Source organism: Panicum hallii, chromosome 3 (assembly GCF_002211085.1).
Source record: "Panicum hallii strain FIL2 chromosome 3, PHallii_v3.1, whole genome shotgun sequence".
NCBI classification, from domain to species: Eukaryota; Viridiplantae; Streptophyta; class Magnoliopsida; order Poales; family Poaceae; genus Panicum; species Panicum hallii.
The window spans coordinates 38,954,482-38,979,631 of NC_038044.1; positions in this window are offsets into that span (position 1 = coordinate 38,954,482).

Below are 25,150 nucleotides of genomic sequence, written 5' to 3' on the forward strand. Positions count from 1 at the left end.
CATCTATAACTATTCAAACATGGTAGAATCCTTAATCAAACATCATCTTTGATAATCACAAAGTTGCTCTTGTTACTCTATGTGGCAAAGGGATTAAGCAGTCTCAATCTCCGCGAGAAACGGACGATTCCTGAATCGAATTTCAAACCTTGCAAGGGTAAACCTAACACACACGCTTGGAACACCAAAGGGTCGTTCCGAAGCAACCGTTTGCCTTTCATTCCGACTCGTGGATCAGTGCCACCACAAGCGACTGCAGGACCATACGCACTTCCAAAGTGCAGGATGTACGTCTGTAGCGCGACTACAAAACCCGTACTCCTGGTTGCCCAGCAACACGTATTCCTACACGTCGAACAAAGTAACCAAAAGAAGCAATACATGTGGTGGGGGGTATGTCCACTCCTCGGGCCGATCGGTTACTAGGCTTACCGCTTACCATATTTCACGGCATGTGGCTAGTACTTTCAAACGCTTAACCACCGCTACCACACACTGCGACCTTATCAAATTCCATACACAGACGGGTATCATCTCAATATGATACCTCACAAAATCCCGTCCGTCATCCTTATAATGATAACAGGAATGTAAACATCACAATTCCTATATCGCGCGAGTGACAGGAAATCACTCGACTTCTACCGGTCCTATAAGCATAGCAGCTAGTCGGACTCAAGTTCTAGTGTACAATACATTGGTTTCTGGAATTATGCAACTAAGGTTTTCAAACAACTCCTAAGAACTTAATGCATAAAGATATATATAAATAATATAGGTTGCAGTGTAATAAAGTAGGGGTTATGTCCGGGGCTTGCCTTCGCTAGTGGGGTTGGGGTTAGTCAAATTAATATCCTCCGAACCTTGGTTCGGGGCTTCAGAGAAATCCGCAACGAGAATCCCGGAGTCTTCAGAATAACCTCCTTCTTGTTCCGGAATCAACTGGTAATCTCCGTCAGCGAGAGTGGTCGAGTCTATATGAGATGCAAAGTTACAAGTTATGGAATGTATATACTTTTATGTTATTTCACAATAAAGTTGCAATCCAAACAAAAGAACATTACATTTCGACAATTAACCTATCTACCCTGCACTGGGCAGTCATTTATCGAGTACTAACTAAACTAACTAGTCTCGTTAGGCAACAGGGTGGGTTACCCTAAACATCCGATTAACTACAATAGGTAGCATATCTGATTACTATAAGTAACACTAAATACACTTAGCAATCTCCATTTATTTTATTAGCTAAAAATTGTAATTAACCTTAGGTTATTACTTAATTATGGCTAACTTTGGATTAATTAATCAAATCTTAAATTAAGACAAATAATTAATACTTATGAAAATTACCATAAGTGGGTTTTATTGAAATTTTACTCTAAAAGGAACTAAGCCACAAAATTAAACAAGATTATAATTGAAAATTCAAGATATAATTATAACTGGAGTTTTATACTAAAACTAGGGTTCAAAATTTAAGGACATTATAAATTACTCAAGACTAATATTCCAGAAAAGTTTCATAATTTTTCATGCATAATAATTATTATTTATGAATTACCTTTGAATTTAAGCTTGAAACTTATAACTCAATTTATATTAGGTTTCTGATTCTCAAATTTTTATCTTAGATTACTCCTGTTGTAACAAGCCTAAGATAAATTTTTCAGCCCTAAATATGAAGGAATACATTTGGAATTAAATTAAGTAACTTTTATCAACATATAACAAAAAGTACTCGAAATCTAAGCAAATGAACAGTAAAGTACTCAAACTTTTTACACAGAGCTATACATAACACATATAATCTAGGTTTCAAATTTCAACTATAACACATGCCTACAACATGAGATACAATTAAAACACTTATTTTCTAATATTTAATATACATCAGAAAATATACACCTACAGCTCAAACTTCCTCAATAAAAGTAGTCGAATTTCACTTAAGGATTCTAACAAAATTTAGTTTGCATTTTTATGACTTTTCCTCGAATTGATATGGAATTTCAAAATTGGCAGCTTAAATTACACAAGAGGTCCTTCGGTTACTATTTCCCTGAGTCTATTTCTTTGCACAAAACCCCCTAAACTTCTATTTCTTCTAACCCGCAGTCCTTCCCCCAATTCCCCCCCGGTCAAGGTAGAAGCCCGGTGTTGACCGGCTTGCTCCGGCGACGGCGAGCGCCGGTGGTGAGGGCAGAGGGGCGGGGAAGCAACTAGGGTCCCTTGTGCACCTGTGCAAGCTCGGAATTGAAGGGAGATGGCTTGGGGCGGTGGCGCGACGGAGGGTTGCGGCCGGCGGCGAGGTGGAGCGTTGGGGGCGGTACTCCAGTGCCCTTGGACGACGGTAGATCGGTTGGAAAGCTGCCTGGGAATGTGGTGGAGCTCAAGCTGGGGTCAATTTGAGCTAGGAAAGGCCGGAAGAGGGAGCTCCACGGTGGACAGACACGGCGGCGACGAGAAAGCTCGGGGAGCTCATCGGGAAGCCAATGTAAGGCCTTAGGAACCCAATTGATAGGTCGGGGAGCGTCGTAGGGGTGATGTGGTGTAGGCTAGAGCACGGTGGTGGCGTGAAACGGCTTGGGATGGGCTGCCCACGGCGGTGCCGAGCGCGGCCGGAGTTGGGAGAGAAGAAGAGTGCAAATGAACTCTCTACACTCTCCTGGTCACGTTGAGTAGAAGAAAGGGAACGGAGGGATAAGCGCGGGACGTGAAACGGCGGCAACGATGTGGCGGCCGGCGAACCGCTCGGGTCATCGTGGCACACGCGCGCGAGGCCAGGAAGGGAGGGAAACAGCGGCGGGGGAAGCAAGGGGCGACGCGTGGGCATGTGTAGCAGCTGGAGGTGGAGCTCGGGGTCCTGTGCTGGCGGTCAGCGGCGGAGGCAGAGCGGAGCAGAGGGGGAAGCGGTGGTGCCAGGGGAAGACGAAGCAGGCAGGAGTCAGAAGGACTTGTTCGTGATTTCCAAAAAATTTAGGGACCCCTCTGTAATCTAAAATTTCTCACTGCTACAAAGGTCAAATGAGAAAATGTTCAACATGAAAGTTGTAGAGTTTTTCAAACTCTACAACATTGCTATAGGGCTTGGGTTCAGAAAATCAAGGTTTACAACTATTTGGATTACATTTTGAAACAAGATGGAATTTAAGTTAAATTTATCTTTGCCCACCTAAATTTGATCAAATTTTGGGCATGTTTATAAATTTTCTAACCTGTCATGATTACTTGTATTTTTACACATTAACCCTTAAGTAAATTTGAATTTGACCTTTATATTCCAACCATTTCATATGTAACCCTTATATTTGTGTTAATTACACATAAGCCCTTAGTTTCATACAAAGTCTATTTCTTTTAGGTTTTAACCTAATATTTATACTTTTCTTTTCTATAGTCATTTGAATTTGACATTTAAGAGCATTTTCCACACACTTGCACATATGAACTTATAAAATCTATAATTTACAATACACCCCTAGTTCTCTATACAAACCTTAATATACATACAACACACTAGTAACTAGTGTCTATATTCTAATTACAGGAATGTTACAAAAAGCTTCAGGGGGTCAAGGCGATCCTCCCAAGTTACTTGTCGGGAGCTAAAATAGCCAGAAGAGCAAGTCCCCACGGCAACCCGGGACGACGGCGAGGGGAGGAGCTCGTCGGCGAGGTAGATGCGGTGCTTAAGGGCGGCGATGAAGTGGCTGGTGAGCTTCACGGGATCACGGCGAAGCTACAGGAGGTGACGGGGTGGCTTGAGAAGGGGGACAGAGGAAGAAGAAGGGGGTGCCAGGGACTTTTGTGAGATTTCAAAAAACTCTAGGGACCTTAGCGTAAAACTAGGTTTTCTCACTGTTTTATACTTTAAATGAGAAAATGGTCAAAATAAAAGTTGTAGAACTTTTCAAAACCTACAACTTTTATTTAGGGTTCGACTCCAAAAACTCAAAGGATAGAGTTTTATCTTAAGACTTTGGACTTAATTCAAACTTTATGAAGTTTTTGTCCTCAGTTAGGTAAATTCCATATACTTTGGACTGAATTGCAAGTTTAGGTAATGTAATGATGACTAACATTCTTACACTTTGAACCCTAGTCAAAATTGGAAGTTACATGTGTGATTCAAATATTTTGCGTAAAAGGACTCCTACTTTTAAAAAATTACACATAAGTCCTTATTCACTCACATTCACTCAATTTCACTCAATCCAATACACACATCACACATTCCTCCCTAGTGTTTTAGAATTTTGACACCTAGGGTGTCACATAACTGAGTCGTCGAATGACATACCTGAAAACCACATTACTAGCAAGGCTGAGTATACTAATACTCAGCAAGGCTTACCCGTCAATTGGGTATACTTAGCCCATAACAAGACCACCACGGTATGTGGCTAGTACTTTCAAACACTTGACGGTATGTGGCTAGTACTTTCAAACACTTGACCACCACTACCACACACTGCGGCCTTATCAAATTGATCAACACAGACGGGGTACCATTCTAAGTCATGATACTGCACATAACCCCGTCCGTGATCCTTATAGTGATTTCAAAGTAGTAAAGAATCAACTCCTATATCGCGCGAGTGACAGGAAATCACTCGACTTTTGCCGGTCCTATTAGCAGACCATCTACTCGATAAGGACTCGGAAACATTACATAGGTTCCTAGGTTTCATGCAACTAGGGCTTCATAACAATTCCTAGAACTTAATGCAAAATATAGATATATAACAATATAAGTGCATAATTTAAAATATTAGGTTATGCACCGGGGCTTGCCTTCACTGGTGAGGCTGGGGTCAATGATGTCAGTATCTTCCAAACCTGGGTTCGGGGCTTCAGAAAGACCCTTAGCGACGTTTACTTGAGCTTCAGAAATACCCTCATCGGGTTCCACGATTAGCTCGTAGGTACCGTCGGCGAGTGTCGTCAAATCTACATGATATGCAATGATTTGAAACAAATGGTTATTATTTTAATATTTGGTTTTCACAATAAGGTTGCAATCCAACAAGAATATATTCAATACATCAATTCAAGACTTAACTAATTTGTACAAACAACAAAAAGATTTGAAAATAAACTTAAGAAGAGTTTCTGATGTAGAAAGTTTGTTCAAAACGGCTATTTGGTGAAGGTTACTACAGATCTGATTGGATCTACTTAATAGCATGTTTTTCAGATAGCTTATCTAGCGGATTGAGTTGTGCATTGGAAAAGTCCGACTAGAGACACAGCCGGCGCGGCGAGGTTCCGAGGGTGGTGGTGTTCCGGCGACTAGAGTGCAGGAAGGCAAAGGAAATTGGTCAGGGAGCTTCGATGTGGAGATGTAGTGCTAATGGTGCTCTTGGCGAAGGAGGAGAAGGGGTGGAACTTCGATTCGACTAGAATTAGCACGGCGGCGGAGAGTGAGATCGCCGGCGCGCTGTTCTGCGCTGCGCGTACGCGGAAAGAGGAAGAAGAGCAGATCAGGAAGGGGCAATGAGATGCGGTGGTGCTGGTGGAGCACAAAATTGGAGAGGAGGAGCAGCGGAGATGGCTGACGGCGGTGGACAGAGGAGCTCCGGTGAAGTAGTCGAGCGGGGAAAAGAACAAGAATGCGGGTGCGCGCGAGGGGATAGAAGAAAGGAGAAGTTTACTGGGCATGTTCCCAAGCTAAAAAGAGGCATGCGAGCAGGCAGCAAGCAGCTGCTGGTGGTCGACGGCGCGCGTGGCGGTTCGGGCGGGCAGCAGCAAGATGCGTCTGTGCGAGGAGGAACCAGTGGGGTTAGGCAAGCGGCGGGCGGGCGAGCTGGGGGCCAGGTGGCGCAGGAAGAGCGGCGAGGGGGCAGCTGGCGGCCGGGGGAAACACCGGCGATGGGCAGTGGGCGGCACTGCAGAGAAACAGAGAAGGGGAAGCAGGAGGAAGAAGACGAGGACCTATTCGTAAATTTTGCAAAAGTTCAAGGAGTTCACTGTAAAGTAAAATTTTCTTCCAAACTATAGCTCTAATGAAACTATGCCCAAAATCAAAAGTGTAGAGCTTAAAAAGATCTACCACTTTGCTTTAGGGTCCAACTTTAAAAGATTTAGGGTTTTGAAATTATTTTTAAAAGCCAATAAATCATTCAATTGCAAATAAATCCAAAATAAATTTTACCTCTTCAATGAAGACTTGGAGTATTTACACTTCTTACAGTGCTTAAATAGTAAAAACTTACGTTTGTAAATCAACCCTTGATACATTTTTTAAATTACCTCCAATACACAATTTACAAAAAGAACCCTAATTTTCCCAATATTACAAAAATACCCTTTAACATGTATTTTAAGTTTTTAAAGGCATTCATCAAAGCAAACACAAACTTCACACTAACAAGCACAACTTCATACTAAAAAGTTAGTGTGCCTAGCTCCGAAGTACCTAAAATGTCACAATAGCACATCAAACAAGATCCCACAAAAACTACCGGTAGAGACATGTTCTAGCATTGAAATATTGACACAAGTCTTAACAAGCAGAGACTAGCTTATAGTCCAAAAATCATTCACAGTACTGTCCTAGATCAAGATATACATTTATGGGTTATTTAAAATAAGATTAATTTTAGATCAAGTTTTAGTTTGTAATTGGTCATCTATCTGTGCTAAAGTAGTCGGATGCATCAAGATGGTCACAACAAATTTTAGTTTGCATTTTTCTGATTTTTCTATGATTTTAGATTGATTTTACAAGTGACACCCTCTTGAATGCAAAAGCACTCGAGTTCTCGCAGATATGTCCCTGGATCTAGCAGAAAGTACCCTAATAAGAACTTGGTGATTGCAATGTGGTCCCTGGGTGGGGTTGGGCTGTTCCCGACAAAATCCGACGAGGGTGACGAGGGGAAATAGGTTGGGGAGCACGAGGAGGTCGATAGAAACCTGTTGGTGTGCTCGGTTGGGGCTGGGGTGGCCGAAGTTGGGCTGCCGGCGGTGAGCAGGAGCTCTAGTGAGGTGCGGGCAATGGGTGGCGGTGGTCCGGCGAGCGACGGTGGCGTGGGGAAGTTAGGGAGAACCAGCAGGTCGAAGCCGACCCATTTAGAGCCTCGGTTTGGGTTGAGGAGGAGCGGAAAGTGGGGCTCGACGGCGAGGTCGAGTGGCAGCGCTAATGGCGGGGTGGTGGTGGTACTCGGGCGTGTGTGAGCAGGGGCTCGGTGCAGCCCTTTTGTAGGCACACAGGGAAGGGGGGTGGAGCTGGGCGCGACACAATGGAGGGAGGCACAGCCGGGACAAGGTCGCGGCAAGAGTGCGGCGTCGCTGGCGCGTCGTGGCTCGGCCGTCGGGAATCGAAGGCCGCGTGGCGCGTGCGAGTTGGCAGGGGCGGGATACGGGGAGTGGAAAATCGCCGGCAGCAGGCCCGGTCGGGGCCTGTTGGAGGTCGTGCCTTGGCACGGCTTGCCGGGGGAGGCATCGTCGGCCAGGTGGCCGGCGGCCGCTGCCCCTCGACGGGACAGAACAGGGGAGGGGAGAGAAGAGAGAGGGAGAGAGAGAAGGGTCGGGATTCAAATTAAATTTTCTCAAAATTTTGAACCGAAACTTGAAAAACTTTGAACACGAAAGTTGTAGGAAATTTGAAAATCTACAATGTTTTGTTTTAGCCAAAAGTTCATTTAAGCCACGGTTTAAAAGTTATTTTAAATTCAAGACTACAAGAATTTGAATTACTAGTCATTTCTTATGTTAAATTTTGAATTTGCAAATGGTGCTTGAAGTACCCTTTGTAAGGTACTAAAATATGAGTGTGTTTTTATGCTACATTTTTCATGTAAAGTGGAGCATGAAAGGTTATAAATACAAAAGGAACAAATCTCACATACACATATACATACATATGCACATACACATTCATACACATATATATGCACACACATAATTAGACGCAATGTTTCAGTGATTCTAGATTATTATGCATGATGCTATGTTTAGATTTTCTTGCTTAGGATTGTAAACACCTAGGGTGTTACAGCGTTCCCCCCTTAAAAAGAATCTCATCCCGAGATTCGGATAAGTACGCCTAGTGTGCAAGTGCGTGTACCTTTGGGTGAGTTTAGAAAACCGGAGAAATTTTGATTTAGATAGCTTTCAGTTTCCCAAGTGGCTTCATCTTTGGTATGATGACTCCATTGGATTTTGTACATTTTAACCACTTTCCTTCTAGTGACTTTTTCCTTTCGATCAAGAAGTTTGATAGGATATTCAACATAAGAGAGGTCCGGTTCTACCAATATTTCCTTTTGTTCAACAATTTATGTTGGAACTTGAATACACTTCTTGAGTTGAGAGACATGAAAGATATCATGGATGGCTGCAAGTTGAGGGGGTAGTCGCACTCTATAGACCACGGGTCCGCAATTTTTGGTGATCTCATAAGGACCAACATATCGGGGAGCTAACTTCTCTCTCACTCCAAACCTTTGCACACCCTTGGTTAGTGAAACCCGAAGGTAGACATGATCACCAACTTCAAATTACAAAGGCTTTCTCCTTTTATCAAAACAGCTCTTTTGCCTAGACTGTGCAACTCTTATATTCTCTTGTATTACTCTTACTTTTTTCCTCTGCCTCGATTACCAAGTCTGGTCCAGATTTTTATATTGTCCGGTTTGGGACCAACTCAAACAGTGCTATTTTCAAACTTGCCTGATAGCTATTGTTGAGCGAGGCCCCTTCAGCAAAGTTGCACGTAATACCAGTCGTAAACCTATAAAATGGAGTTATACTGGAAGTATGAGTGAGACCCCTTCAGTAACATAAGATACTAGTCGGAAACTAGTAATCTGTTATTGGAAGTATGGGAGCGAGGCCCCTTCAGCAAACTTGCGCGTAATACCAATCGTAAACTAGTAAAATAAAGTTATACTGGAAGTATTGATCTCCAGGTGCTGATAGAAGATGTCTTGGTTGATTAAGGATGAGAACAGAGTAGATGCTCGATATTCTAGGAATTAGGAATCTCCTGGCCATCGGGGTACTGTAAGTGATACGACCCAGGTCCTGTAACCTTGTGCATGATGAGAGACCCCTCCCATCGCGAGTTAAACTTGTTTAACTCGGTGTCATCCTGGATTCATCGAAGAACCATATCTCCAATACTGAAAGAGCATCGTTGAACATTCCGGTCGTGGTAACGCCGGACTCCTTGTAAGTAGCGGGCTAACTAGAGCAAGACATTGCATCAAATTTCATCAGCTGAGTTGAGCTCTAGATGTCTTGCATTGTTAGCCTCGCCTTCTTGAAACATCTCCAGTCGAGGAGACATCCACATTACGTCAGTTGGTACGAGGAAGAAAGGTGACTGTCTTGTAGCTTTGCTTGGTTGTGTGCAAAGCCCCCAGATTATTGACGAGATCTCATCGATCCATTTGCCGCCCTTTTTGCTATTTTCATCATAGAGTCTTTTCTTCAAGCCATCAAGAATCAAACCGTTGGCGCGCTCAACCTGGCCATTGGCCCACAGGTGAGCCAGTGGAACATGCTTGACTTTAATGGAACTACGTTCACAGAAATTCCAGAACTGATGTGAGTGGAAATTGGATCCGAAGTCCGTAATGATGGTGTTGGGGAAGCCAAAAAGGTGCAAGATGTCGCACATGAAGGTAACCACTCGATCTGCTGAGAATGTTGTGATTGGCTTGTACTCAATCTACTTGGTAAACTTGTCAATGGCCACCAATACGTGAGTAAAACCACCCGGCGCGGTGGTCAGAGGCCCTATCATGTCCAGGCTCCAGCATGCAAACGGCCATGAAGGTGGGTAATGAGGTTGTGAGCCGGGATATGGGGCTATTTGCTAAAGAACTTGCAGTTTGTGCACCATCAAACAAGTGCTTGGGCGTCTGCCAAAGTAGTCGGCCAGTAGAAACTAGATCTAATAGCCTTGCCAACTAGTGTGCGCAAAGCAGCGTGGTTCCCGCACACACCTTCGTGAATCTCATGGAGTATTTCTCGACCCTCCTCCATGTGGACATACTTCATGAGTGTGCCAGACGTTGATCCATGCTTGAACAGGTTACCCCCGACTAGAACGTACGCTTTACTGCGCCTTAGGATGCGTGTAGCCTCAACGCTTTTTGGATTGATGCCGTGGGGGTAGTTTGTGCTCCTGGATGTAGTCAATGAAGGTCACCCTCCAGTCGACCTCGATCATCAAGACCTCTCGGTCAGGTTCGTTTGGACCCTGAGCGATGGAACTTGAGTTTGGTGCCTTGATGGAAGGGTGATGCAACTCCTGAACAAAAACTGCCGGTGGGACGTTAGCTCGATCAGAACCCACTTTTGAGAGCATATCCACTCCCACGTTGTTGTCGCGAATCACATGGTCGCCCAATCCCGAGAACTTGTTCTGCTTGCGTATCTCCGCAACGTACGCATCCATGGTGTCCTTATTGACATCCCACTCTTTGTTGACTAGTTGGACCACCAGTAAGGAGTCACCATTGACAAGCAATCGCTTGATGTCCAGACCTTGCAATAGCGCCTCGTACTCGGCTTCATTGTTAGAGACCTCAATTAGTACTTGGAACACATACTTGAGTGGTTATCCTATCGGACTAATGAAAAGTACTCCCGCGCCACCACCACCGAGCTTGAGTGAGCCATCGAAGTACATGACCCAATGCTCTGGCTGGTTGGCTGGGGCTTCGACTAGTGCCTGCGACTTGATGGTTGCATGGGGCTTGAAGTCGAGGGTGAGAGCCCCCAGTTCCATTGCCCACTTGGAGATGCGCCCGGCGATGTCCCGATTGTGGAGGATATCCACCAATGGAAAGTCAGTTACCACCAAGATGTTGTATACGTTGAAATAATGGCGAATCTTCCTGGAGGTGATGAGTATACCGTAGAGTAGTTTCTGAATTGTCGGGTAACGAACCTTAGATTCTGAAAGGACTTCGCTGATGAACTAGACTGGTCGCTGCACACTGAAAGCGTGGCCTTCCTCTTGGCGCTCCACCATGATTGCTATTGTGACATTCAGGTATTTAGAATACACTAGATACTAGTATAAAGTGTGCATGGTTGATTTTGTGTATGTGTGTTCAAATTTGAATGCAAAAGGGAAAAGGGCATTTATGTAATTTTGAAAAATGTAGGTCTTCTAGTGTTAAATGGGAGAGAATGGGAGGTAAAATTAAAACATATGAAGGTTGATTTGCAAAAGTCAAGAACTTGCTTTTAAATCACAAATATAGGTGAAACTACACAAGGGATGCAAGTGTAGTGTAGTTTTTAAATAGGATTTAATTAAAGTTTAAAACTTTGCTAAGTTTTATGTTATTTTTAAATCCTTAGCTCTTTTGCAACTAAGCCTTAAAGCAAAGTTGTAGATCTTGCTAAAACCTACAGTTTTGCTTTTGGGCACATTTTCATTTGAGCTATGGTTTGAAAGTTATCTAGGCTTTTATTATCACCATAATTTGGCTGGGCCAAAGGATGGGCCGAGATCAACATGGGCTGAAGAGAATCATCGTAATGGTCTGCGAATCAGCCTCTGTACAAACATGTCAAGGGCCAGGATGGCCGTGTATCTAAGAATAGTTTAAATATAGTGAGTTAGAGATTGAATCGTAATCAGCTAGGGTTAGTTAAGATCAAAGTCTTCGGACTATAAATATATATCGTGAGAATCAATAAAGACGATCAATCATCCACAAACAAACTCTCGGCGCATCGCCACCCCTTTCAAGGGCTCTTCTCCAGGTAATCGACATGCTGCTCCGATCATGCCCTGCATGGTCGGGGCAGTGTTGCGTTTATCTGTTTATCCTTGTGTTGCTCGTACTGAAGCGTTTTTGATGGCGAGTAGCACTAGTTATCTTAAACGATTATGATGCTGCATTGGTTCGGATAGTAAATCATATTTTGTTTGCTGCTTGTAATCGTTGAGCTGTCCTTGTGTCCGATCTCGGGCGCGGGGGTAGCGTCTTGCTCTGTTATTACCTAGTAGATCCAATCTGTTATGGTAGTTCTTTGTCTTACAAAGAATTGGTTTAATATCTGCATGATTAGGCCCTTCAAATGGGTTGAATGTTCTGGCTGCATGTTTGGTACCTTATGATAACTTGATGAGGGATCGTTCCGGGGATCAACTTGTTAGTTGGTTTTTAGGCCTCGTTTTGGGTTAGTGTATGGTAATCTTTCATGTTTGTTAGGCTTAATCGCGCGTAGGATGTTCCGGTTATGTAGTGAAAGCTTTATCATCGCAGGTTAGATTAATGTGGTAATTGCAGAGCATGTTTTCACCTTTTCTTGTCGGATTCGTGCAAACAATCATATGTTTAGTAGATCCGATCTGTTGAGCATAGCAGTCGGCTTCTTCTAGCCGATTCTGGTAGAGTACCCGAAGGTCCAGTCTGGCACGAGGACAGGTCTGATCAAGTACAATGACTCCGTCGGCTTCTTTGGCTGACCACGGGAGTCATTGTAAGAGCCGATCACGGCTCGGACTAATGTTTAAACATGTCTGTGCATGCAGGAAGATAGCTGACGAACGACTTCTACACCTTCCTGATCAGGTATAGGTCAGGTGGCACGCCTAGCACTTCACCAAGCCAAGGCGTGTGCTGGACTCTTGGGCCGTTGACTGAGGGACCGGGGCCCACCAGCAGTCCTGGAAGCCTCCCGGCTCCTCATGTTGCCTGTCGCTGCTCGCCGGTGGGTTTTGACCGACAACACATTTGGGCACGCCCGGTGGGACGAACATCGACAACTGCATTGACGTATCGACTACATCGACTACATTAACTACTACGTCAACTACATCGACTACTTCAGCGACTACTTCGACTACATCAACTGTAGTCGACTACATCATTTTCTTCGGCTTCATCAACTTCCATTGACAAGATGCCGAGTGAGAACCCGATCACTTATGAGGAGTTGTCTGAAGAGCATAAGCAGAAGTATGATGAAATAAAGGCTGCTTTTGAAGCCGATCTCCTCGGCTCGTTTGAGAGGACTCGTCACCATGGCATCAGATGGAAGTGGTTTTCATCTGAAGGGGCTCTCGATGAAGTGGATCTATCTACCCCTACAGAAGAACGTACTCGGGCTCTCCGTCAGGAGGTCAATTATATGGTGGCTCACTCGTTGCATCGCCATTCTGAGAGTCTGGTGAATACACTTGAGCGTGTTGCGCTGCGCGTGGTGCAGGAGATTATGAAGCACCAGTACTCCCCAACAGGACCTGCTTTAGGAAGTCACAGAGGGGAGTTGCCTTCTCAAGCCAGGCCGCCATTGCCTTATGCATTTGCTGCCCCGGAGCAACAGAATTCTCCAGCATATGTCATATACAAGGTGGGAGGTGATCCTGCTGATCACCAATTCTTCAGCGAACCCCCCAAGGAGGTGCCGCATGGATATATTTGTGCATATATACTAGATGGTGGTCACCCGGCGCAACTTCCGCAGAGAGCATCTGGAGGAACACCCGTAGTCGATGCCGACAAACAAGCATGGCTGGATGCTTACGCAACGAGGCCGAGTCAGGAAGGTACGCACTCGGCCCCAGGAACTCATTCTGTAGATCAAATCAGTGCTATTTTGAGGGATCAATTTGTCATCCTCCCAAGAAGGCGAGCGATCGGCTACGCCAAACCGTATCCAAGTGACTTCGACTTGATTCCTCTGCCACCTAAGTATCGGCTACCTGAGTTCATTAAGTTCAACGGAGCAGAAGGATCCAGCTCCATAGAACATATAAGCCGATATCTAGCGCAATTGGGGATGATTTCGGTTTCAGATCCATTGCGAGTAAGGTTCTTCTCGCAGTCTCTCACAGGACCGGCTTTTGGATGGTACACATCATTGGGTCCTGATTCTATCCGCACTTGGAAGTAGCTGGAGGAACAGTTCCATATTCAATATCATTCAGAAGCTGTAGAAGCTGGGATTGCTGATTTGGCACAGCTCCGCCAGAAACGAGGAGAAATAGTGGCAGAATACATCCAGCGTTTTAGGGAAGTCAAGAATCGATGCTACTCAATTCGAATTTCAAAGAAAGAAGCTGTTGAATTAGCAATCTTGGGGTTGGTAAAACCAGTCAAGGATTTGGTTTTCCAGCTGGAGTTCAACTCTTTGGCGCATCTGGTACAAAAGATGACGGTATACGAGCAACGCCATCCAGAGTCGTACCAAGACAAGTTCAAGCGCCATGTGGTAATGGTTGATGCTGAAGATTCTGAGGACTCCGAAGACGACCAAGAAATCGCAGTCGTGGAGTGGGCTCGGGGAGCAAAACCCGTGTCCTGCAAGTGGGTGAAGCAGCAGGGTCCTTTAAAAGGATTCGATTTCGATGTGAGCAAAGTTGAACAGATATTTGACTTGCTCCTGAAAGAGAAGCAATTAAAGTTCCCTAAAGGTTTCAAGGTCCCGACAGCTCAGGAGCTTCAGGGGAGGGTATACTGCAAGTGGCACAATTCCTTCACCCATAGTACTGGCGACTGCAAAGAAGTCCGGTGACAAATACAATCGGCCATTGAGCAAGGCCGATTAATCTTAGGGCAATACGCCATGAAGGTTGATACTCAGCCGTTTCCAAATGTAAATATGGTGGAAGGGTACGACCGATCAACGCATCAACAACTGGATTTCATGCTTGGTATCAATATGGCAGGACATACATCACGTTCACATTCAAGGAGGCAAGAGGCCGATTCCCGCGACCGGCCCCAAAAAGAAGAAAGGGACTATATCACCGAGGAACAGGTCAGGCATGTCAGGAATCAACAACCAGTTTCCTCTCATCTCCTAAGAAAATACCAGTACCAGTATCAGCAGCGTCTCCAACATGAAACTGAAGAAGAAGAGTATGAGCGACGCACTAGGAAACGCCTCAGAAGGCAAGAAGATACACGGGATCATTAGCATTGCCCTTTCTTCATATACTGTTGGGATTCTGGTATGAAAAGATTACCCACGCTTGAAGATTGTCCAGAATGCAACTTTCAGAAGCAAGATACAAGAAGCACTTCAGTCTTTCAGTGTTTGGGACCAGAACGGCCTCGTCATGAACAAGTCGAGACATCACGCGTAGGGGGCAATTTTGAGGATGAAGAGGACAAATATCACCGGCCACGCTGGTGCCCTGATGGGCTCAACCAGTCCCAGAAGCGGAGGATACAGCGGCTGCATAGCCTGGAAGAAGCCGAAGCCCAGTACTTGGAAACATTAAGAAAAGCGCGGCCAGATTTGGCAGAAAAGGTCTACGACCCTCAACGAGTAGAGAGTACTCCCAAGAAGGTATGGCGGCCCAAGAAGTCGAAAGCCGATGTGAACACATCGGCTGACGCACATATGGTGTTTGTTCTCCCTGCAGAATTCCATGCACCAGGCCGTGAGGAGGTACCAGTGGCTCAACTTGACCTGGGTCCATGGCCAATTATATTCGAGAAGCCCCGAGAAAAGAATTACAAGCACTTGAAAGCGTTATATCTCAAAGGGTACATTAACGGCCAACCCGTCAGTAGGATGCTAGTCGATACAGGAGCAGTAGTCAATATAATGCCATACGCAGTGCTGCGCAAGTTGGGGCATTCTGCTGGGGACTTAATTAAGACCAATATCACGCTAAGTGACTTCAATGGACAAACATCAGAAGCACAAGGAGTTCTCAGCGTGGAACTGACGGTAGGAGGTAAAACTGTCCTTACATCATTTTTTGTGGTCAACAGCAAGGGTTCATACACCGTTCTGCTTGGGAGAGATTGGATTCACGCCAATTGCTGTATCCCTTCTACAATGCACCAATGTCTAATTCAATGGGATGGAGATGAAGTCGAAGTAGTCCACACGGATGATTCTGCTGAAGTGTCGCACGCCACCATGAGTGTCTGGGATGCGGAAGACTAAGAACCAATCTCGGGGATCAGCTTGGAGGGCTGCGACCGTGTGGAGGCTACAAAAAACGGGGTGAGGCTGGTCTTATCCACCAGCCTTACAGAGTAGATAGGGTGCCCAAGCCAGCTTGCGCCAAAGAGACAGGAGAGGCCGATCCCCGCGATCGGCCCCAAAAAGTAGAATTCGAGTTGTTTTTGTCATCCATATTACATTTTTATTTAGTTCACAAAGAAGCCCGCTCAAGCAGCCGGCTATGTGCACAAGTTAATGAAAAGAACAAGTCGGCCGATCCCTGCGATCGGCCAAATCATTTTATACCATATTCATTGTTCATCTGCAGTATCGACTTGATGGATGACGGAAAAGTAGGATACGGATTTACATCTGCTGACGAGCTAGAAGAAGTCGACATTGGTCCTGGGGATAAGCCACGTCCAACATTTATCAGTAAGAAGTTAAATCCGGAGTTAAGGGAGTCAATGATATTATTGCTAAAAGAATATGCAGATTGCTTTGCTTGGGACTACATAGAGATGCCTGGGTTGGACAGAAGTATTGTTTAGCATCGGCTCCCTCTCAAGCCAGGATTTCGGCCGTTCCAGCAGCGAGCACGGCAAATGAAGGCTGAAATCCTGGAAGAAGTCAAAAAAGAAGTCGAAAAGATGATAGAAGCAGGCTTCATCAGGACTTGCAGGTATGCCGAATGGATTTCTAGTGTTGTACCTGTACAAAAGAAGGATGGCCAGTGGAGAGTCTGTGTGGACTTTAGGGATCTCAATAGAGCGACACCAAAGGATGAATACCCGATGCCGGTTGCGGAAACATTGATTAATGCGGCTGCTGGTCATAAGATGTTGAGTTTCATGGATGGTAATGCTGGTTATAATCAAATTTTTATGGCTCCAGAAGATATTCACAAGACCGCATTCAAAGTACCAGGTGCAGTCGGGTTATTCGAGTATGTGGTCATGACTTTTGGGCTCAAAAATGCCGGTGCCACATATCAGCGAGCCATGAACTACATGTTTCATGATTTAATCGGCAAGCTGGTGGAAATCTATATTGATGATGTGGTGGTGAAATCTGCATCGGCTAAGGGACATATAGGAGATCTGCGACGAGTTCTGGAACGAACTAGGATGTTCGGGCTTAGAATGAATCCTAAAAAATGTGCTTTTGGTGTATCGGCCGGTCAGTTCCTGGGTTTTCTGGTTCATGAACGAGGGATCGAGATCGGCCTGAAGAGTCAAGAAGCTGTAAAAACAATGGTGCCACCTACTACGAAGAAGGAACTCCAGCAACTCATCGGTAAGATCAACTTTGTTAGGAGGTTCATTTCCAATCTGTTAGGGCGAATCGAGCCATTCATGGAGTTAGTGAAAATTAAAACCAACGATGAGTTCCGCTGGGGGGCAGAACAACAACAGGCGTTCGAAGAAATCAAGGAATATTTATCCAAGCCGCCCGTGTTAGTCCCACCCCAGCAGGGTAAGCCATTCTATGTTTATCTGTCAGTCGGTGCCACTTCCATTGCTTCAGTCATCATACAAGTGCAAGATGGCAAGGAGAGGGTTGTTTTTTATCTCAGCAGGAGGATGCTGGATGCAGAGACAAGGTACCCTGAAATCGAGAAATTATGCCTTTGTCTATTCTTTACTTGTACGAAGCTCCGCCACATCCTACTTTCTGCTGAGACAATTGTCATCTGCAAATCGGATGTTATCAAACACATGATGTCGGCCCCAGTGTTGAAAGGCCGACTTGGTAAATGGATGTTCGCTCTGTCTGAATTTGATGTTCGATACCAACCGGCGAAAGCAGTCAAAGGGTAGGCGCTGGCTGACCTCGTTGCAGAAAGGACCAGCACAGACATATCGGCCCTTCCCATCCGCGCATGGGCAATGTATTTCGACGGGTCGGTCTGTGGCGATGGTTCTGGCATAGGTATCTTGCTCGTTTCGCCTCGGGGGGCAACATATTCTTTTTCGATCAGGTTGACAACACCTTGCACCAATAATCTAGCCAAATATGAAGCAGTGCGAAAAGGTATGGAGTTACTCCTCGAAGCAGGAGCAGAGGCAGTAGAGGTGTTCGGGGATTCAAAATTGGTCATTTCTCAGCTCACGGAGACGTATAGATGTGAAAGTGAGTTGTTGTTTCCTTTGTGGAGACAATGCCAGGAGTTAATGGCCCAGTTCAGATATATAAATTTCTACTGGATACCAAGGATACAAAATTCTGAGGCCAATGATCTCGCTCAGATGGCCTCCGGTTACAAGGATACAGCGGTTGGAGCTGAGTTTCCAATACACCTGTTGGGTCAGGAGGATTGGAGAGCCGATATCTTCAATTACTTGAAGGATCCGGCTCGGGGGGCACCTAAGAAGATATGCTACAGAGCCATGAAGTACGTCCTGATAGGGGACGACTTGTTCTACAGGACTCTGGAAGGATTATTGCTTAAGTGCTTGGGGCCGATTGAATCCAATCGGCTTCTACATGAACTCCATGAAGGTACGTGTGGAACTCATCAATCAGCCCACAAGATGAAGTGGTTGATCAGGCGCTCGGGATATCATTGGCCTGATATGCTGGAAGATTGTTTCAAGTACTACAAAGGGTGCCAGGCCTGTCAGAGGTTTGGAAGAGTACAGATAGTACCAGCATCAGCCATGAATCCTATCATCAAGCCTTGGACGTTCAGGGGTTGGGGCATGGACATGATCGGTAAGATTAATCCTCCATCGAGTAAAGGCCATCAGTTCATCTTGGCCATTACAGATTATTTTACTAAATGGGTAGAGGCTGTGCCCATGAAGTCGGTGACATCAAGGGACGTCATCAATTTCGTCAAAGAACATGTGATCCATAGGTTTGGAATCCCTCAGACCATTACAATAGATGGAGGGTTGGTGTTCATATCTGATGAATTCAAAAAGTTCGCTGCTGACATGGGGATTAAGTTAATCAGGTCATCTCCATACTATGCTCAAGCGAATGGACAAGCCGAAGCATCCAATCAGAGCCTGATCAAGTTGATCAAGAGGAAGATTGATGAATTTCCACAGCGTTGGCATGAGGTATTATCAGAGGCATTGTGGGCTTATCGTGTTTCATGTCACAGGGCAACAAGAACTTCACCATATCATCTGGTATATGGGCAAGAAGCCGTATTGCCATGGGAAATCACGGCCGGTTCCAGACGAATAGAGTTCCAGAATGAATTGACTGCTGAAGAGTATGCAGCACTAATGAGCGATAATGTGGAAGATATTACAGAACTCAGGCTTTGGTCGCTAGAAAAGATTAAGGAAAATAAAGCCAAGGTAGCCCGTGCATACAACAAGAAGGTTAAACTGAAGGAATTCCAAGTTGGGGATTTAGTATGGGAAACGGTGCTGCCATTGGGGACTAAGGACGCGGCATATGGTAAATGGTCTCCAAATTGGCACGGGCCTTATAGAGTTGACCAAGTTCTACCAAGGAACGCATACATGCTGGAGGAATTAGATGGTAGTAAATTTCCAGTGGCTGTCAATGGTCGACATCTCAAGAAATTTTTCCCGAGCATGTGGGAAGACGAGTAATAAAGCCGATGTGATGCATCAGGCTATGGACTAGTATAATCAGGGCATTGGCAGGGATATAATCGAGTACTTTGCAGCACATCGAGTTGATCTAACCGGGTACTTTGTAGGCTGCAAGACAGCACTCATCGAGTACTTTGGAAGCCGGTGCAACGCATCATGCTACAGGATGGGATAAGATGAACAAGTCAGACCTGTGGAGGAAAAGTAGTGCCGGTCCATACGCAGAATTAAGGATCGAATAGCCGATATTAAGCCATCGACTTCAGAAACAGTAGTTGGGTCCTCTCAATTCTGGGTCTTGATAAAAACAGAGAGGACGATCGCAGGAGTCTATTGATCTTAAAAGAACAGGTTCGACTTCTTCGAGGGTTTTCTCTGGTACTCGCATAGTTTGATCCGACTGAGGGAACGGGATCCAACAACAAAAAGGGTCGATTACAGAGTACTTCTGTTAGTAGGAACATTCACAAAGTACTCAAGTTCTTGAGATTTTGTTAATCCGGAATAAAAGAAGAACTCGAGATTAGTTCGAATAATGCAAGGGAAAGGACCGATGCGATGCCATCGGACTTTGAGATTAAAAGCCAAGGATTGGCTTGACGAAAACAAAGGATCTATTTACAAAAGGGTGGTTACAAAAGAAGCCGATCTACCGGCTCTACGCGCAATGGCGGAAGACCCTATGAGCTACCACCAGTAAGCCCCTAGGGTTCTGTGGCGCTTATACGGGGGGGAAACACTGGAGTCATCGTCGCCATTGCCGTCGCCAGTGCTGCTGCTGTCGTCGCCATCATCACTACCACGACTGGCGTTGTCTCTGGAGTCTTCGTCGTCCTCTGAAGACGACGATCCGCCGCAGAGGTATCTTCTCGCTGCTGAATCACCGTCCAAAGAAATAATCTGGGTATCTTCTTCCGAGGAAGAAAAGAAGTCGCCATCCCAGGAGTCGTCATCGTCTTCGTCCAGAACCCCGTGAAGAAGGATCTGGAGGTCTTCATCGTCGGTCAGGGGCTCGTCGTCCTCTGACCAGGTACTGTAGTCCCACTCCTCTGCATCCCAATACAGAGGAGCGAGATCTTCATATGAAGCCATTGGATCGAATTCCGGTGTTGCCTCTCTGGAGGTTTCAGAATCAGGAGAGGTAATGGAAATGGTTTCAGAATCAGGAGAGGTAATGGAAATGGTTTCAGAGTCAGGAGACGTGATGGAGATGATGAGAGAAGACGAAGGGGAGTTGGAAGAAATGGAGGAAGAAGAAGCCATTATCGGGGGATGCAAAGTGAGCTAGCACGGCTAATGCACGGGGAAAGAAGATGGGTGGAAGTGAATCCGCTGATACCGGTTTAAAGAGGCAAAGATGGAAGGCGAAGCGGCGGTACTGCGTTTCCCGAGGGAGAAGACGAAGGGACGCGCTCAATAAGACTGGAAGGTGATGCGTGTGTACAGGCCTTGGAAGTCGAAGGGCCGTGTCTGGCGGCGTTGAGAACAGTACGTGCGTACGCAAGTCCAAGAAGTCGAAAAAACAATGGTTTTGGAATTATCATTGCCAAAACCAGGGGGGCATGTGTTATCACCATAATTTGGCTGGGCCAAAGGATGGGCCGAGAGCAACATGGGCTGAAGAGAATCATCGTAATGGTCTGCGAATCGGCCTCTGTACAAACATGTCAAGGGCCTGGATGGCCGTGTATCTAAGAATAGTTTAAATATAGTGAGTTAGAGATTGAATCGTAATCAGCTAGGGTTAGTGAAGATCAAAGTCTCCGGACTATAAATATGTATCGTGAGAATCAATAAAGATGATCAATCATCCACAAACAAACTCTCGGCGCATCGCCACCCCTTTCAAGGGCTCTTCTCCAGGTAATCGACATGTTGCTCCGATCATGCCCTGCATGGTCGGGGCAGTGTTGCGTTTATCTATTTATCCTTGTGTTTCTCATACTGAAGCATTTTTTATTGCGAGTAGCACTAGTTATCTTAAACGATTATGATGCTGCATTGGTTCGGATAGTAAATCATATTTTGTTTGCTGCTTGTAATCGTTGAGCTGTCCTTGTGTCCGATCTCGGGCGCGGGGGTAGCGTCTTGCTCTGTTATTACCTAGTAGATCCAATCTGTTATGGTAGTTCTTTGTCTTACAAAGAATTGGTTTAATATCTGCGTGATTAGGCCCTTCAAATAGGTTGAATGTTCTGGCTGCATGTTTTGTACCTTATGATAACTTGACGAGGGATCGTTCCGGGGATCAACTTGTTAGTTGGTTTTTAGGCCTCTTTTTGGGTTAGTGTATGGTAATCTTTCATGTTTGTTAGGCTTAATCATGCGTAGGATGTTCCGGTTATGTAGTGAAAGCTTTATCATCGCAGGTTAGATTAATTTGGTAATTGCATAGCATGTTTTCACCTTTTCTTGTCGGATTCGTGCAAACAATCATATGTTTAGTAGATCCGATCTGTTGAGCATAGCAGTCGGCTTCTTCTAGCCGATTCTGGTAGAGTACCCGAAGGTCCAGCCTGGCACGAGGACAGGTTTGATCAAGTACAATGACTCCGTCGGCTTCTTTGGCTGACCACGGGAGTCATTGTAAGAGCCGATCACGGCTCGGACTAATGTTTAAACATGTCTATGCATGCAGGAAGATAGCTGACAAACGACTTCTACACCTTCCTGATCAGGTATAGATTAGGTGGCACGCCTAGCACTTGACCAAGCCAGGGCGTGTGCCGGACTCTTGGGCCGTTGACCGAGGGACTGGGGCCCACCAGCAGTCCCGGAAGCCTCCCGGCTCCTCGTGTTGCCTGTCGCTGCTCGCCGGTGGGTTTTGACCGACAACAGCTTTACAGAGGAGTCCCTGCACTTTTGGGAAATTGCAAATAGATCCCCTTCATCTACCTCCAGCCCCTCTCCTCCTCTATTTCTGCTCGCGTCCGATCCCACCGCTTCGCCGGCCATGTGCCACGCACCCGTCGCCCCCGCGCCGCTCTAAGCCGTGCCACGTGCCGCCCCAGCACCCACGCCGCCGCTTCCCAGCCTCGCGCTGGCCTGCTCCTGCCTCTCCACGTCGCGCCGCCGCCGCCCGAGCCGCCACGACTCCTGCCGGCCGCCAGCTCCTGCTCCCGCACGACCACGCCTTCTTCTAGACCCGGAGCACATCCTGGAGCATCCCACGCATTCCCTCTTGCTTTCACGCGACTGCATTTCCACTGCCAATTCCTTTCCCGACCACCGCACCTCACTGGACCTCCGCTGCAGCCCCTGGCCGCCGTCATCAGCCGCCCACGCCACTTTCCATCCCCTGTCCAGTGCTCTTAGAGCACCACCACGACTCCCTGCAGCTCACTGACCTGTCCAATTTTGCTTTCCCGCACCCGAGCATCGTTCCCTGCAGCGCCGGCGAGCTCAAGCTCTGCCGCAGAGCCCCTCAGCCCCAGCCAAGGGCACCAGCAGCACTACATCATCCCGCAGAAGCGTTCTAGCTACTCCTTCACCGCCCTCCGACACCGCAGCCACCAGAACACTGTGCCACCATCGCCGCCGGTGAAACCCGAGCCACCTCCACGTCGATGACCCCCTTCCGCCCCACCTCCAGCCATACCAGGTACCGAAATAGCATCCCTACGACTCCACGGTGCTCGTGCGCGCTCCATCCCTCCATGTTCGCCGGCCCCTCATTGAGCACAAGGACGCGCCGCCACGGCAGCCGCCATTCCTCGCCGTCGACCTTGCTCTGCCGCCTTTCCTCGTGTCCACCACCCACCAACATGTGCACCTCATCCTATAGGTCGTGTAGAACCAGTTTCTCCTCAGCCAAACCCTCGCCGCCGACGAGAACACACCAGTCAGACGCCACGGCCGCCGTCTTGACCTGGCAAGGGCCCCATGTGCAAAAACCCGAGTGCCTCTCTGCAAGTTTGTTATTTAGTGTTGTTTGTAAAAGCTGTCAACTTGTAACATCCATAAGAAATTGTAGAAAATCCAAAAATAGCCAAACCAAATTTTGTTGTACTCCTGAAATCTGGTCCTACAACTTTTGTTAATAAAGTCTGGTTTGGAACTAAATACTTTTTGATTTATTTTAAACTTTAGCAAATGGGTTTCTTGTGCATAACTATTGCATGCTAGCTCTTTTTTCCTGCGATTTTTGGTATGTAGTCTGTTTAAGGTGCATACAAGCTTGTGTAAAAATTACAGCACTAGTATTGCACCCTAGCTCTAGCTACTTTAATTTTGTGAAAATCAAGCTTGAAAGGATTTGAATTTATCCAAACATGTTCCTAAGCTTTTCATGCTTAGATCTTTTTACCATGTATTGATATGTTGATAGTTCGTGCATAATTACTTTTTCAAGAATTTATAGTAGTGTTTTACCTAAGATTTGAATTTAAACCTAACATTTGAACTAAATTCAAATACCCTAGTATCTATTTTCAGAAAATTATGAAAAATTCACAGTAAGCTCATCCACTAGAATAAAGCTTACCCACAAAAATTCAAGGGTAGAGCATTTATGGATTTCGAATTAAAAATCAAACTTGATAACCTAATTCAATTAATTCAACCAATTAGGGTAATTGAATTAGGATACCAATAATAAGTTTATATTTAAACCTTTTGCTTTATGAATTTATGTGTATTGATCTATTGGATTGCAACTTTATTGTGAAATAAAAATCTTAACTCAAGAACCATCTAAATCAAATCCTTGCATATCATATAGAGTCAGCGACACTCGACGACGGAGACTACGAGCTAGTCCCGGAACCCGAGCAAGGATTTTCTGAAGATCCTGCGAATGTCGCCGAGGTGATAACTAAAGCCCAAAACCAAAGTTCGGAAGTCTCTGACACCACTGACCCTAGCCCCGCTCAAGAAGTCAAGCCCCGGTGTATAACCCAGTATTTCAAATTACTACATTTATGCAATCCTATATATATATATTGTATCTTGCATTAAGTCTAGGAGTTGAAATGGAACCCTAGATGCATTGATACTAGGAACCTATGTATTGTGCCTGAGTCCTTATTGAATAGACACTTTGTTAATAGGACCGGTAGAAGTCGGGTGATTTCCTGTCACTCGCGCGACATAGAAGTTGAATGTTTACTATTCTGCAATCACTATAAGGATGATGGACGGGGTCATGTGCAGTATTATGACTTGGAAGGTTACCCCGTCTGTGTTGATAAAAGTGATAAGGTCGCAGTGTGTGGTAGTTGTGGCTAAGCGTTTGAAAGTACTAGCCACATGCCGTGAAATATGGTAAAGTGGTAAGCCTAGTACCTGATTGGCCTGGCAAATGGACATGTCTCCACCACTCGATTAATTGGTTTCTGTTGTACACACGCACCGATATGTGGGATTACGTTCTGCATAGCAGACAGGAGTACGATCATGTAGTCACGCTACAGACGTACGTCCTGCACATTGGATGTGCGTACGGTCCTACAGTCGCTTGTGGTGACCCTGATCCATAACCTGGAATATGAGGAAAATGGTTGCTTCGGAACGATCTTTGAATGTTCCAAGCGTGTGAGTTAGGTTTACCCTTGCAAGGTTTGGAAATTCGATTCAGAATCGTCCATTTCTCGCGAAGATTGAGACTGCTTATTCCTTCTGCCACATAGAGTAATAACAGTAACTCTTATTGGAATAATCTTGATGGATGATATTCTCTACATTGCTTG